Source organism: Chinchilla lanigera, unplaced genomic scaffold, assembly GCF_000276665.1.
Source record: "Chinchilla lanigera isolate Chin_1 unplaced genomic scaffold, ChiLan1.0 scaffold00005, whole genome shotgun sequence".
NCBI classification, from domain to species: domain Eukaryota; kingdom Metazoa; phylum Chordata; class Mammalia; order Rodentia; family Chinchillidae; genus Chinchilla; species Chinchilla lanigera.
The window spans coordinates 42,815,184-42,830,947 of NW_004955406.1; the positions used below are offsets into that span (position 1 = coordinate 42,815,184).

Here is a 15,764-nt window from a genome sequence, read left to right on the forward strand (position 1 = left end):
AAGTTTCACAGTCACAGCAATCTGTTTGTTTTTTTTTTGTTGTTTTTTTTTTTTTTTTTTTTTTTTGTTTTTCTCCGGTACCGGGAACCGAACTCACGACCTTGCGCTTGCCAGGCAGGCGCTTTGCCGCTGAGCTAAATCCCCAGCCCCAGTCACAGCAATCTGTACACATGACAGCTGCATGTTCCACACATGCGCCTCCCTTACACTGACAGCATCTGCACTTACTCTCCTGTGTGGGAGGCCATTCTTGTCATCTTTCTTGTCTTCCTGTTTCATTAGGAGCTTCCTACTATATTGTACAATGCACACATAGCAGAAAAATAAGATATTGATAAAATAAAATGTCAAATATGTAATGAGTGCTTACAATAGACATCAATATTTTCATATCAGCTGTTTACTTGCTTGCAAAACGTAAAAGATAACATCAGAAATAAAAATCTATGTGAACTACCATGTAAATACACATAAAAGTCTACCACAGAAATAAGCTTTGCTTCAACTGTCATACCCAAGGCAATCTTTGCACATGACAACTGCATATTCCACACACATGTGTCACTTACACTGATAGCATGTATGTTTTGTTTTCCTGTAGTTTCTTGTAGGGCACAGTTGATATCTTTTTGGTTTTCTTGTTGTCATAGTAGGTCTTTTTTATGCTGTGCCTGCCTGTTCACAGCTCACCAGTTTGCTTTACAACTTTTTGGCTTAGTTCCATGGGCAGAAATATTTTGTTTTTCCTCTGCTGTAAATAATCTCTCATGAGCTCCAATCCCAATCCACTAAGAAAATTTCTCCATGATATGTTGCACTTGTTTTCTTCATAAGGTATCAAACTATTTATACCAGGCTGGGAATTTAGCTCAGTGGCACAGTGCCTGCCTGGCAAGCGCAAGGTTGTGAGTTTGAAATCCAGTACCAGAAAAAAAAAAACAAAAAAACAAAAAAACAAAAAAAACCCTATTTATGCCACACGCTATTAGGATCAAGAAAAACACAACCACTGGCCAAAGCTTTGTGTTTTGAGTGACATCATAGTTGCTACATAATTCATCAACAACATCTATTCCGCCTTTGGTTTTGTTGTTGAAAGCTTTCATCTCAGGCTTTGTTTTGTCATGGTTTTCCTATCAATATTTCCATTGTGGTGCAGTGTTGACATCAGCAGTACCAGTTTGCTTTTTTTTGCCATATATAAGGCCAATGCTATATCTTTCTAAAATCCAAAGATTGTATTGTACAATTCTCTGTTTTGAAATTGCCACATTTTATTTGGAATTTCTGCTTTGTTCCTGCATACAGTTCATTCCTATGCTGGTCAACTCGCGCTCTGTTAGCAAACGTATCAGTTGGTAACTGGTTAACTAACTGTCAAATGTCTCATTCTGATTAGTTTGGGATCTGGGAGCAACAGGTCTGTTTACAACATCAGTTGGGTTATTACTATACAAATAAGGACCAGGTGGTTGAGTTCCAGGATCAGTTTCTAAATTGAAAGCATAATAAGTCTTCATAGCTACAATGGCATAACTTTTGAAGGTTTTTTGGCATAGACTGCCTAAAGGTACACCAACCATGAAATGCTACATGGTGTTCATCAGCAGTCATATACTCAGGTAGTATATAAATAGTTTGACAGTTACCTACTAATCTCTCAAACAATGAGTGGATAGCAGCCAGATTATCAGTTCTTTTTCTTTCTTGCCAAGTGGTTTTGTCACTAAACAAAACTGTCAGGCAACTTTGAAGGAAACCAAATCTCGATGTCATTATTATTCTACAAACTTCAAGCCCACACTATTGTTTTTCCATAATCTTTTACATTCATGTAATTACCATGAGAAAACCCTGTTAATGATAGCAGACCTATGGATATTTTCAATTGAGCTAGTGAGGTGTCAATACATTTTTGAGCATGATTATTGGTTCATACCAAATGTCTTACTTATATTTCAGTATTTGTGTATTTCACATTCTGTAGCATTTTGTCTGTTATAAACAATTTCCAAAATTGAATGGCAGTGCTGACATTCTGTCCAATAGACTTCACCTCTGCCAAGATCCTCACTGTATTTTTGGACCTAGTTCTAACATTAGATCATTCCATTTGGTTGCATGGCCATTTTGCAACATTTCAACTAGTCAAATATGTACTCACATTGCTGTTTTCTTTGTCATCTGAATCAAGGAGGTCTGCATTCCCTATGTCTGCACTGGATAGTTCTTGCTCCATTTCAGTCACAGGAATTTTTGGCTCACATGGCCAGCATTAAAGTCATTATCATCTTCATCATCGGTGCATGTGTAATCTGATGATTCACTTTTGATCTCCTCCAAAACTTGCAAATATGGTTTAATCATGTGCCATTGTATTGAGTTGGGCTACTTCTACAGAAAAATCAAAAGAAAACTTTATAAAAGACAAATCCCAAATGCACAGAAATTTAGCAATTAGCATTTTATGGGTAAAACTCACCAGTAGCTGCTTTGAAGCTCATATACATCTCTTGTCATTCATTTGCCAAGTGGGTGAATGCACAGACGGATTTTTGCTTTCCCCAGGTCCAGGTAATGTGAGTCATACCCACATTCCATTGTGGTAAAATATACGTTCACATAACAGATGAGTGGTATGGGAAAATCCTAGGTTGACAGTTTTGCATATGTGCACACACCTTGCCATTCCTCATACAAGTGGGTAAACAAAGATTACATCCCTTATCCCCAGGCACAGATACTGAGGCACACAGCCAGTTACTATTATGCTAAAGTACAAATTTACAATGGAAAAGTATGGGATGGGTTGTTTGTTGTAACCCAACGTTATGCACTACAAGTAAGAAAAATGATACAAAACAGAAAACTGGAATTCAATTACTATTGCTATGGAAGAGGCCTAGAAAAGACTTTGACTTTTGGCTTTAAGAATAAATCCCCCTTTCCCACACCCCAACTCTTTACTCACAGTGATATTCTTGAGGGGTAGAAGAGAAATTACCTGAAAACAGTGACTACAACACTTTTCTTGAGGGAGAACAAGGAACTGTACATATTCTAAACAAGATGAGATAAGCAGGCACAGGCTCATTTTTCTACATGCCTGTTTGACACAAAATTTAAGACAGAAGCCCATATTGCAGGAAAAAGCCTTCCTCTGAGCTGCCTGAGCATGCACTTAGGCCAAAGCAGGTTTTCCTGAGCCTTCCCCTTTAGGTGGTGACTCTTCCTCATCAGGGTTTCCAGTCACCCACAGAGGACAGCCTTCTGCCTTCCAGAGAGCCCCAGACTAGGCTCCTGGTCCACTGGAAATTTCCTCTCCTGCAGCTATATTTCTTGCAAAGAAGCACACTTTTTGCTTTGATTTACAGTTCTGATGTAATCATATCTAGACACAAAAATATGCCAAAAGGGCAGAGGTTAAATACACTTTCTCTATCCTGCTTTTAGCAAATCTCCCTTGATTAAAAAAAAATTAATCAAAGCTTATATGCTGGATCCACCTATGCTGTGATTCCCTACAGGTAATAAGGGCAGAAACAACAGCAAAGGAGGCCATGTTACTGCTTTCTATAGCTTTTTTCTGAACAAGAAAGAATCCAAACCAGTCATACATACTATGGTGCAGAAAGAGGGAAACGTGTAATTGTGAGTTTCTCTTCTCACAAGCTATTTAAACTTTAATAAAACAAATTTCTCAGTTTAAATACTATCAGGTCAACAAATTAAGACAACTAATCACAGGTACAGATTTTCTGAAGTTATTTAAATAAAATTTTAAGAGATAGCAATATTCTTTAGCCTAGATGTATGGAAGCAATATTTGCCAAGCAGAAACCAATAGGATAGTACTGTTTCACATTAGCATAAATATTGAACAGGGAAGTTAAACCAGTATTTTGTTTGTTCTCAATCATTTATCAGAGCTGATTTCTCTGTTTCCTAATGCTTTTGGAATTTGTTTCACTAGCATCTTCCTCAGATTAAGGACTGGAATTCCTTTAGGTGGAACCAAGAGACAAGAGAAGATTGGAGATGTTCAGTCTTTCAGAGCAGAAAAAGATAAGGGTGGAATGGAGTTTTAGTATGAGGTGTGCAGTGATCTTCTGTATTGCCACTTGTATGAGCTTTCTCAGTGCTAGGACACAATACCTGATTCCTACAACTTTTTTAAAGGAGAGGTTTAATTCAGCTCACAGTTGAAGGGATGCAGTCCATGGCTGGCTCCCAGGCAGAAATGGCATGGTAGAAGGGTGAAATGAAGGAACAGTGCTTGCCTCATGGAAGCCAGGAACCAGAGAGAGAAAGAGGAGGACAAGAATACATCCTTCTAGGGCATGCCTCAAGTGACCCTCCTCTTCCAATCAGGCCCCCATCTCCTAAAAGTCCATTCAACTATGAACTCAGCAATGGGTTGATTCATCGAAAAGTAGAACACCACTTTTAAACCCAGTTGCCTTCCAAAACCCCACTTCTGAACCAGAGATTTTTGGGGAGCATTTTAGATATAAGCTACAACACCACTATTATCTTCACTTTTTGTATGATAAAACTGAAGTTCACAGAGCTTACACTCTTACCAGTAGCTCCACATATGAAAGATGAAAATGAAACACTCCATAGCAATGCTACTAACCAGCATGAATGTTGGGAAATTGACAGAGATTTATTGAGAAATGGTTTAATTTGTTTGATTTAAACAATTTTTTTCCTTAGAGTTTGTTATAGCTTGTTTTTAGATGTCCCTCCAAAGCCTCATGTGGTTATAGGTGGGCCTTTTTCAGAGGTGGCTGGATCTAGAGTGTGTGAATGATTCATAGTGCAATGCTATGATTAAGGTTTGTGATTACTAAATCAGTCCACTGCTTGGTTTGGTTCTGCCCTAATCCCAGTAGCCTAAATAGAGTATATATAAAAGGGGCTGACAGACACTGTTAAGGCCTTTTTTTGCCTTGCTACCTTCTGCCTGCCATGGACTGTTTCTCCTCTGCAATGCTTGTCTGCCACACCACCCTGCCTTGGAGCCAGCTGATTATAAATTGAAACCTCTACAAACTGTGGCCTAAATAAACCTTTCCTCCCTTAACTACGGGCATCAGGTATTTTTGTCTCATCAACAAGAAAAGTAGCTAAGACAGAGTTCTTTTTCCCCTTGCCTCTTTTGCATTGACTATACTGATTAGTGGTTTCATTCTGGCAGGCTTGCACACACACAAAACATGCTTTGGTCATTTTCATGTCCCCATCACCCCCTCACTTGACAATCTCCTCTAGTTTCACATGTCTTGAGGGGTTTGAATGTAAATATTTTGGTCATATACCACCCCCCCTTAACCACCTGGACACCTCCCTGCCTGCTCCATGTTCATATTCCCTCCCACTTGTCAAATAGCAGCCTCCCATCTACTTTCCTGTCATCCTTTTACAGTTGCTCTTACTGGGGAGAACATCCAACACTTGTCTGAGTTGGGCTTATTTTTGCACAACATGATGATTTTCTGATGCATACATTTTCCTATAAGTTGATTTAAATCCTGTGTTGGATTATTCAGTGATAATTAAATATGTGGATTCTTAGTGTCAAATTAAAACATCTGGAAATTTAGGGGCTGGGGATTTAGCTCAGCGGCATAGCACCTATTTGGCAAGGGCAAAGTCATGAGTTTGGTTCCCAGTACTGAAAAAAAGAATAAATAAATAAAACATCTGGAAATTTAAAAGTATTTTTGGCAAGAATTCCTCTTCTCAAAAGAATTAACCATATTCCAGTAATACATGCCTACCCATGTTTACAGCAGCACAATTCATAGTAGCTAACAGAATAACATTAACAGAAAATTGATTGGAATGATAAGACCTTGGAAGCTGCCTACATGTCCATGCATAAATGCATAAAAAATGTGATATTAAGCACAATGGAGTACTATTCTGCCATAAAGAAAGATAAACTTGAGACATTTGTGGAAAAATAAATGTACCATAAGACCATAATGTGAAGTGAAATAAATCAGACACAGAAGTTTAAATATCACATGGTTTCTCTTCTATGAAAACCTCAAAGTATAAGTAGAGTTTCAGACATTCTTCATAGCATTATACTGTACTATCTGTACAGAATTCTGTGAAATTTTCAAATCAATATTTCTCATTAAAAATACCTATAAAACTTTACATTAACTTAGACATTTTCACCAAAGTCATTGAATTATAAGGAACTTTACATTTGAAGTATATAATTAAAATGCATTCTTTTCAAATAAAGTTTAATAGACTCAAGTCTCTGAGTGATCTTAGTATACTATGAAGGTCTCCTAGATTATGGTATGAGAAGTATAATACATTTAATCAATATCACTGTAATAATTGCAATTGATTGTAATAATAATACCTTGCTTTGTAAGTTTTCTCACTTTACTGTAGAAGATGTTGTGATAGGTGATCCATAAAACCTCAGTGACAATGAAAACCCATGTTAACATTATCTTTGAAGCTATATTCAATATTTTACTGTGAAAATGCATTATTTTTATTTTTCAATGATAGTATTTAAATTATGATTGTTTATTATTATTTGCACTTATTTTATGCACATATTGATAAGTATCTTTTCAGAAATTAAATTATTTAAACTATTTAAAGGTAGAACTTATTTAATAAGTGCTGAAATTTCTTTCTCCTCGATAACTACTTTTCTCTATTAAGCATGAGCTCTAACAGAGATTTTAGTCTTGTTCCGATCAAATCTCTTAAGTGTTTCAACATTTACAGATCCAACTTTTGAGTGCCACTTGTATACATTTACCTTTTTCATTGTCTTAGTTACTCTTCTTGATGCTAGGACAAAATACCCAACACCCACAAGTTAAAAGACAAGAGGTTTATTTTGGCTCACAGTCTCTGGAGGTTTCAGTCCATAGTTGGTGGTTCCAAGGCAGGCAGCCATGGCAGAAGGGCATGGCAGGCAGGAAGTAGCAGGACTCCCTTCTTCCTTCCCTTTTTAGTCCATCCAGGCTACAAGCCTATTGGCTGATGCCACCCACACTCAGGTGGGTCTTCTCTCTTCAGTAGTCCACCAACTGTACCCAGGACTGCAATAAACCAAGCAGCATACTCTGTTAGTATTACACACTCATGATCCAGTCACTCACAAAAGCCACACCTTTAAGTGCGTGAGACTTTTGGGGGACATCTGGCAATTATATATAACAACTGCTTTTTCTTCTCTATGAAAGGATGCTCAAGACTTGTTTTAGTAACCTTTCTCATTGCTGAGACAAAATGCCTGACATTCAAAGTTAAAGATGGAAAGATTTATTTAGGTCACAGTTTGTAGAGGTTTCAGTCCATAATCAGCTGGCTCTAAGGCAGGGTGACATGGCAGAGTGACAATGCAGAGGTGAAACTGTTCATGGTGGACAGAGGGGGAAGATACACCTCTTTCTGTCCTTTCCATTATTCCAGGCTATCAGGATTAGGGCAGTGCCAAATCAATCAGTGGACTGATTTATTAATCACCCACCTTTAATCCTAGCACCCTTAATCCTAACACTACACTGTGAATCAATCACACACTCTAGATTCAACCACCTTTGAGAAAGCCCTACCTATGACTGCATGAGGCTTTAGGCAGACATCTAGACTCAAACCATGGTAAGACTTCTCTGATGTTTATACAGTATTAGATGATTTTTAAGACCGTGGTTCAATATATCATCTCTTCTTTATATTCAGGTTCAGAAACTTCACATTAAAGATTGTAAAAGGATTATTAAGAAATGTGTTTAGAGCTTTGCGTAGTGGAAGTATCATAGCCAATGATGTTTACCTGAGGTGTGATTATTTCTAATATTCAGTATTTGTGAGATATATATTTTTAATATTAATGTGTATGCTCAAGTGAATATCTAAGAATTACATAATTGCTAATCACATAAGAATGTCTGTGAACTGTAAAGCTACGGCTAAGCTATCTCGAAACTGTAACTTCCTTAAGCCAAGAGTGGTGCTCTGAGGACGCACTGAGCCCCGTCTGCTGAGAACGATCTACTCTGTTATCCTGCAGTCTAGGGTCAATATTAATTTAAATTTTACATCATGGCAGATGGCAGATGGTGCTAGATACATTATACTTCATGCTCTTTGCCAGCGACCCCTGCCCTGGCCCATGCTTTGCGCTGAGCTGGATTCCTTGTGGTTATCCCTGGCCGCTCCTCTCGATCCGACCTCTGCTCAGGTTCACTTTCTACACTCACTACCCAAGGGAAGACTTCTGAACAGGGTGATGCACTTGCCTTTACCTTGTAAAAGTGACTCAGGATATTTTTCAGTGAAAAAACTGATAAGGCACCTGTGGAATCTACTGGATCAGAAATCCTGAGCCTCTGGCCTAGAAATCTGGTTTAACAAGCTCTCAAGATGCTTCTATTAAAAGCTAAGGTTTAAGAGCCAGGAAGTAAAGATTAAAGATTTGTGTGGTAAAGGTAACTCAAACAACGCAGTTTCAGGAGAGGGTCAAAACACGTATGAGAGTTAATGATTAATACAACTAAAATTGTTAGCAAGCGATGGGCCGTAGAGTAGGCAAAGGGCATAATTTTCAGTTAATTATCTGATACAGACTTTCAGTGGGAAAGAAAAAGAAATGATTGATAAGTGTTGGAGAAGAACCTAAAGTTGGGTGGTTAATCTCCCCAAATCAATTAGAGGTAAGTACAGCAAGATGGTAAATTTTTATTTTCTTCTACTTTTTGTGTACATTCTCCTTTACCTTCTTTACCTTGCCTACTATATAGACAAAGCAGATATGTGTATGGGAAGTACGTTTTGATGAATGTTATGGTGATAAAGTAATTCATTTTCTTTCAGAAAATTAATTTATCATAAGATTTTTTAAAATACCTTTATTTCTTATGAGACTGTCAAGATACTTGTCTTTGTAAACTAACATTGATTTATCAATTTACCTTCAGGTGAGGAGACATATTTTAGTTTACTTGTCTTTTTTCTCCTTTTTGACAAAGAATACATTGGGTAAGGCTTGAAAATGAGTTGATTAAGAAACCAGAGCATGTTCAAAAACAAAAACTTTTTATATTCACAGCTAATGGAAGACAACTAGAATTGCTGCATGCCTCAAAAATGGGCCAACATGAAGTTTTAATGTTAAAAGTATAGCAGAAAGTTGATAGCTATCATGTATGTTTGATAAGTGCTATAAATATTTAAAAATTTCAAGAATGAGGCAAAATCAAATTGCTTTATTACTAGCCATTATTTTATTGAACAGGAAATTCATCCCTGTGCCAAAACAAAGGAGAGGCACTTGGCTCATTTTCTTTCCTAAGCTTCTGTGATATTTTAATTCCCTCATATTATACATTTATACTTTAAGGAGGAAATTTCAAAATAGGGCTTCATTAACAAATTCTACCCCATTGCTGTCACTATAGTTGTGGTTGTATGTTTCACTTAGTGCAGGTACAGTAGATATTACTTAAATGTTTTTATTCATTTTAAGATAATGGTAAATTTTAAAAGTAATTCATTCAGGGCCAGGGATATAGCTCAGCAGCACAGTGCCTGCCTGGAAAGCATGAGGCCCTGAGTTTGATTCCCAGTACCAAAAAAAAGTAATTTATTCTATATTATCAAATTAAAGTTAAATATACTTTCTTTAAAGAAAATTGTCATAGTTATACTAAAAATTCTTATTTTCCAAGAAAAAAAAGATGGACAATTTGATGGTTTGATTTTCTTCAATAATAACTGGTCTGCTATATATTTTTCCACTTATGATATACTTCTTGTCATTTATTTTTCTTAGAGAAAGCACTCTTTTATCCCAGTTTACAAATAAGAGGAGAAAAATTTGCTCCTTTACAATTATTTCCATTTCTTCCATGGCTGTACCTCATTCACTCATTTCACTCAAGTCTACTGAGCATGTAGCAAGTTTCTAGGTGCCATGCTGACACCGAGTACTTATCTGTGGATAAGATGGACTGGGTTCTGTTATATGGGCCCCTGATTTACTGAGGGGGACGTGGAATAAAGAAGTAAGTCAGTGCTGAGTAGACTAAGTGCTGCGAAGGTGAGACTGCAGCGTCACAGCAGAGAGGGCAACTGTGAGGAAGAATCACTGTGCGGTGGTCAAGAAAGGACATTTTGGGAAAGTGACCTTTAAGCTGAGACCTGGCAAATGAGAAGAAATGAGCCACAGCTTATAGCAGTGGTGAAATCTGGGGACAGAGCATTTCAGGAAGAAGAAGTAAGTCAAAGCTCTAAAAGGAAAATGAGGTGAAAGGATAATTGCTTCTGTGTTTTCTTCCCTAATTCCCTGTCTGTGCTTTGCCTCTTTTTTCTTACGTATCAGCTGGTGATTCAATTTTTGTTTCTTATTTACAGAGAATCATTTCTAAGTTCCCCTCTGCACTCATTTTCTTTTCCTTTTTGTTTTCGTTTTTAAGGCTTTAAGTATTGACAAGTTGAAACTAACCAAATGTACAGTCTGAAAAGCTTTTTGGTTTTTGGTTTTTGTTTGGTACTGGAATCGAACTCAGGACCTTGTGCCTGCCAGGCTGGCACTGTGCCACTGAGCTATCTCCCGGCCAGTCTGAAAAGTTTTGACCTATTTATGCACCTATGAAGCTGTCACCTTCTGCTATTCCATAACTGCCTTGTGCTCTCTTCCAAAGTGACCTTCTGCTTGCAGTCCTTTCCACCCACTCCTGTCCGCTCCAGGCATTTGTTCTGATGGTCTGTCCTGTCTTCCCTCCTCTCTCCCCCAGGACAAGTTCTTTCTTCCCACAGTCTCCCTCCTTCTGCACTCTTCCAAATGAAACTCCCCGACGAATTTGCCTGTGCTCGTCTGATTTCACACTGCCCTTCTCTCTTGGGTCCTATTCAGTTAGGGTCCTTTTCCCATTACTCAAACAAAATCACCCTTAACTACCACATTACTAAACTAGTGACCCGTTCTTGAGTTCAAGTCTCAAAAATGTCTATTGAATATGTATTTCTTTATCTGTTTGTTGCTCATCCAAATAAAATACAAAGTCTTTTTTCTTTACTGTGTTCTTGAGATCTACCACAGTCTCCAGCATATACCAAGTGCAAGCTATTTCTTGAAGTTTTACTGAAGGCCCTTCATGTGTAGTTTTGTTTGTATAAACTGTATTTTGCTATTATCTTTCTATGCTAAGGAGATGAGAGATACTGAAATACTTGGTCATAGGTCACATGTTTTTTTATAGTTATTAATATTTTATAGAAGGATAAGTTCTTCAGAGCACATGTTTGATGAAGACACTGAAAGGGGCAAGTCAGGAAGAGGGTTGCAATATCTTTGCTGGCTCCAATTATTTCATAACTTGGGTCTGGGTTAGCCGGAAGCCTTGGCTTTGAATGCTGCAGGACAGTGTGTTCTTTCTTGGAAAACTCTATGACAAAGATCAGCTCCTACAGAGCTATTTACCTCTTCTCTTTCCCTCTAAAACACTCAAGACTACCTTTAGCAAAGAAAGCATGATGTTTCCAAGGGAATAAAAAAATACAGAATTTCAAAACAAGGTGATAGGAAATTAACAATGGTTATTATATTGCATATTGCTATCTTCAAAGTAGTTGCTCAGATTACCAGATAGAGGCATGCAAAATTGATCAAACAGTATAAACACTGTTTCTTTCAATGAACTAGTAGAAATTAATAGTATAATTATCTTAGCTATCTTGTGTATACATATATAGCTTTTCCCCTTCCTTCTTTTCTCCTTTCCGCTATCCCACTTGCTCTTTCCTTTTGAGCAGTTTCTTTTCCTTGCACAGTATCTTTTGTACCTTTTGGGTCTTATTTACTCTTTCAGGTTCTTGCACTAGGAAGACAATACTATGTTTACACATGTGAGTCTGATTTATTTTGCTTGAGAGTATGGTCTCTAGTTGCATTCATTAACCTATAAAAGCTTTGAATTCACCTTTCTTTATGGCTGAGTAATACTCCATTGTATAAAAATACCACATCTTTTTTATCCATTCCTTTGTTGATGGGCATTTGGGTTGTTTCCAAGATTTAGCTATGACGAAATGTGCTGCTAGAAACATGGGTGAATATATATGTGTCTTTGTTATTATTTTTGTTACTTCTAAGTTCTTTCCTTTCTTTTTTGATATTCCAGTGCCTCAGGTGAGCTAGTGGTACTCCCTACCCCCAATCTGTTCTATTTACTTACCTGAAATAGTTTTTGTTTATGTCCTTATTTTCTGTATCTCCCACTAGAGCACAAGCTTCTTCACAAGGAGCTTTGTTTGTGTTATTCATTATTGAATTCATTGTGCTTAGAAAAGTGCCTGGCATGTTACTGGCTCAGTAAAAATTGTATGAATCTACTTAAATATTAGGGGTTACATGTATCCATAAAGGGCTGTGAGTGCAATCCATGCAAAAGTATTTTCTTTGCATAGAAACACAACAAAAACCCTAGTCTGCCGTCTATTAATTTAATGGAGCTTGTTACACATGCATTTTATTCGATGCTGTTTATTAGGGAGTTAAAGATATTCATTTAAGTAGCCTTTCTACCTTTTTAATTATAAGTTTGGTTCTAATTTTATCCTGGAGGATCATAATGAATTTTTATTTTTATTTTTTTTACTTTTTGAGACAGGGTTTCACTACACAGTTCAGACTTGCCTTGAGCTCACTTGTGTGTGTGTGTGTGTGTGTGTGTGTGTGTGTGTGTGTGTGTGTGTTGGAAATTGAGCTCAGGACCTTGAGCTTGCCAGGCAAGAACTTCAGCTCACTTTGTAGCCCAGGCTGTCCTCAAATTCACAGTGATCCTCCTGCCTTAGCCTCCCAAGTGCTGGGATTACAAACATGTGTCATCACTTCTGGCTGTCATAGATGATTTTTAACTTTGTTTGTAATCCTTTGCTTTTGTTTTGTTTCAAAAATCATGCTTTTTGTTTCTTGATTCAAAGTTATACAAAGAATAAATTTTGATTAGAGAACAATGTATATTATGGGGTTAAAAGGTGAAGTTGAAGGTATGTTTGCATATTTCATAATAGGAAATAACAAAGTCCTTCCCTGCTGGCTGCAATTTTCTCAGTGAATTAACAGGAACATTTTCACCTGCATATGCAGCATAGCAGAAAAAGATACGTTGTGATTTAGAAGACTAAAGGCAAGGCACAGTAATCTAACAGAAATTTTAGGGTCCACAGGAAATACTGAACGCCAATAGAAGGTTTCTAAGCCTTCATTTATACTGAAAACCATCAACCATCTGTGTGGGTTTTTTCCAGCAAAATTCAAGTACTAGAGTCTGTGTACAGAGAGCAGATGAATTCACCCAAAGTCAGGCCACATGTGCGGCAGAGAGAAATGGAGATGAGTGACGCAAACACATCTGCGAGAGAGATTGTGATGCACCACACGATCCAAACTGGGCAAGCGGAGTGTGGGAAAAGGGGACCCACAGACAGTGAGTAGTGTCTTCGGTAAGCTGGCTGATTGGTAGTTTCTTTAGGTCAAAGAAGTTTTCTAGGGGTGGGACTGCCTCCATAAATCAGCTGGACATTTGAGAGTAGTGGGCACAGGACGCTTGAGCTCAGCAGAGGTGGAGTCATGGACAGTTGGGTGGATCATCTCAGGGAGAGGGGAAATCTTGAAGGTTTTCCTCTGCCCTGTCAAATACTGCATGTTCTGGCCCTGGCTCTCGCTGAAGATTCATTTTATCCTGCCGTATTCTTGTTCGGTAAACATTAGTCACACGTGTCTTCTCTTGGTTCCTTCTCTCCTGGGTGCCTTCCCACAAGAGGCCCATTTCATCCCATATGTTCCCCACTTGAAGACTTTTATGGCCTCTTTTCTTCCCCACATCTTACCCACTCCTCTCACATCACCCTTCCCTTCCCTTCCCTTCCCTTTCGTTCCCCTTCCCTCTTCTCTTCCTCGCTCACTCTCTAATTTTAAAAAGCATATTTTTTGCGTTCTGCATACATTTTATTCTGTATAGCTTTCATATCATATATCATTCCTTGTTTATGTTTTGCTTCATTTTATGCCTTAACACTTGAATATAAATTCCATGAAGGAAGGAACCATATTTATACTACTCAGCATTACATTTCTACTCTTTCAGTTTACTGACCCCTTATGGCTGTTCAATGTAGAAAATTAAGCAAATGACAGATCACATATATAGCCACATATATGATGCTGATCTTGTTTTGTTGTTGACTACACATGATAATTTTAATGCTGAAATTATAGAGGGTATGGCCTAAATTCTTACAGTGGTAAGAATTAACACATTGTCTTATAAACTAGTTTTATGAGAGTTTTCATTGTTACTTTATTATTATATTAGATTCTGAAATAGATCGTTGACTCCCTGATCAACATTTCTTATTTTATTTCTGGATTATCATGCTTTATACTTATTATTTTCTCAGACTTATCCTCTTCCTCTACAGGAGGATGCTATAATCTCAAGGAAAATTATCAAACTCTGATGAGGGCTTAAAGAAGCACTCATAGACCTAGTAAGGAAAAGTACTTTATTCCCACCTTTTAGGCATATTTTATTTTAAAAAGTAAGACAAAATGTCGCCATACATGGTGGCTCATGCCTGCAATCCCAGCACTTGGGAGGCTGAGGCAGGAGGATCATTTTGAGCTGGAGAATAGCCTGGGCTACAAAGTGAGCTCAAGCCCAGCCTGAACTGCAGCGCAAGACCTTGTCTCAAAAAGACAAAAAAAAAAAAAAAGCAGTCAATGTAGTTACCCAGTATAAATTATACTTCAAAGAACTTAACACAAGAGTGTCCAAAACTATTTGCAACTTCTGTGGAGGTTTATCTTTAACACTCTACCCTTTTATCATATAGTTACAAATAATCTTCCAGCATTAAAACATTTTCTTTGGATGTCTTGGGAAAAATGCTGAGCTCATATACCCATTATCTTTTATATTTAACAAAGGTCTAAAGAGATTAAACTGCTTATCATTTCTGTTTACTCATAATGTCTTGTATACTTACAAAATTTATTTGACAGAGACACAGGATCCTATAAAGCAGTACGAGATTCCTTAAGTTTGCTGTTTATCAGAGTCACTTCTTCAGAAATACAGATTCCTTGTCACAGATCCAGATAATCTATGTTCAGCATGTTTCATAAGGTATAGGGCACCCACTAACTTCCCTGATATGAAGATAGCCAAATTCACATTGGAAAGGCAATCAGGGTTTTTTCTCCAACTTTCTTCTACTTCCTCTTTGCTGGGTATCTGACTAATTGTGTGTGTGTGTATGTGTGTGTGTGTGTGTGTGTGAGTGTTTGTCTGCACAGATTGTTCCACTACATTGTCTAGATATAGCAAGAGGCACAACAAACAGCTAGATCCCATGTTTTAAATGTCTATTCAGGAGATACATCCAGAATGAGAGTGGAGTTTCTCAGACCCAAGTTCCAAGGAAGAGACCCTGGCATTGGACAGTCAAGGCCAAGAAAGCCTTAGGTCAGTTTCTGTGACCAGAGATATGGGGTCCTGATGCAATAATATTTCATCTCAGAATCAACTGACCTTGTGAATCAGCCAGGTCAGTTCCCAGGGAAGAGGACTGCGGGGCAGAAAATGTAATAGGTGCCAGGTTATCTTAGTGCCTGTGACTGGAGGGCATCTTCTTTTTAAGTTTTAGGCTCCGTTCATTATTGAATGTGCACACTGAAGATGGATTTATATTCAGAGGTAGATATG

At 37.7% G+C, this 15,764-nt stretch overlaps 1 long non-coding RNA gene across 2 annotated transcripts in view; it reads left to right on the forward strand.

Annotated features, from left to right (window-relative positions):
• Nucleotides 1–8,557: 8,557 nt before the first annotated feature.
• Nucleotides 8,558–15,764, forward strand: part of LOC102003942 — a 29,921-nt gene continuing 22,714 nt past the window's right edge. Inside the window, exons 1-2 of one of the 2 annotated variants that reach the window (XR_259537.1) lie at nucleotides 8,558–8,708; nucleotides 13,306–13,500. This is a non-coding gene — a long non-coding RNA (uncharacterized LOC102003942). The remainder of the gene's footprint in view (nucleotides 8,709–13,305; nucleotides 13,501–15,764) is intronic. The other variant, XR_259536.1, reaches the window with a different exon arrangement.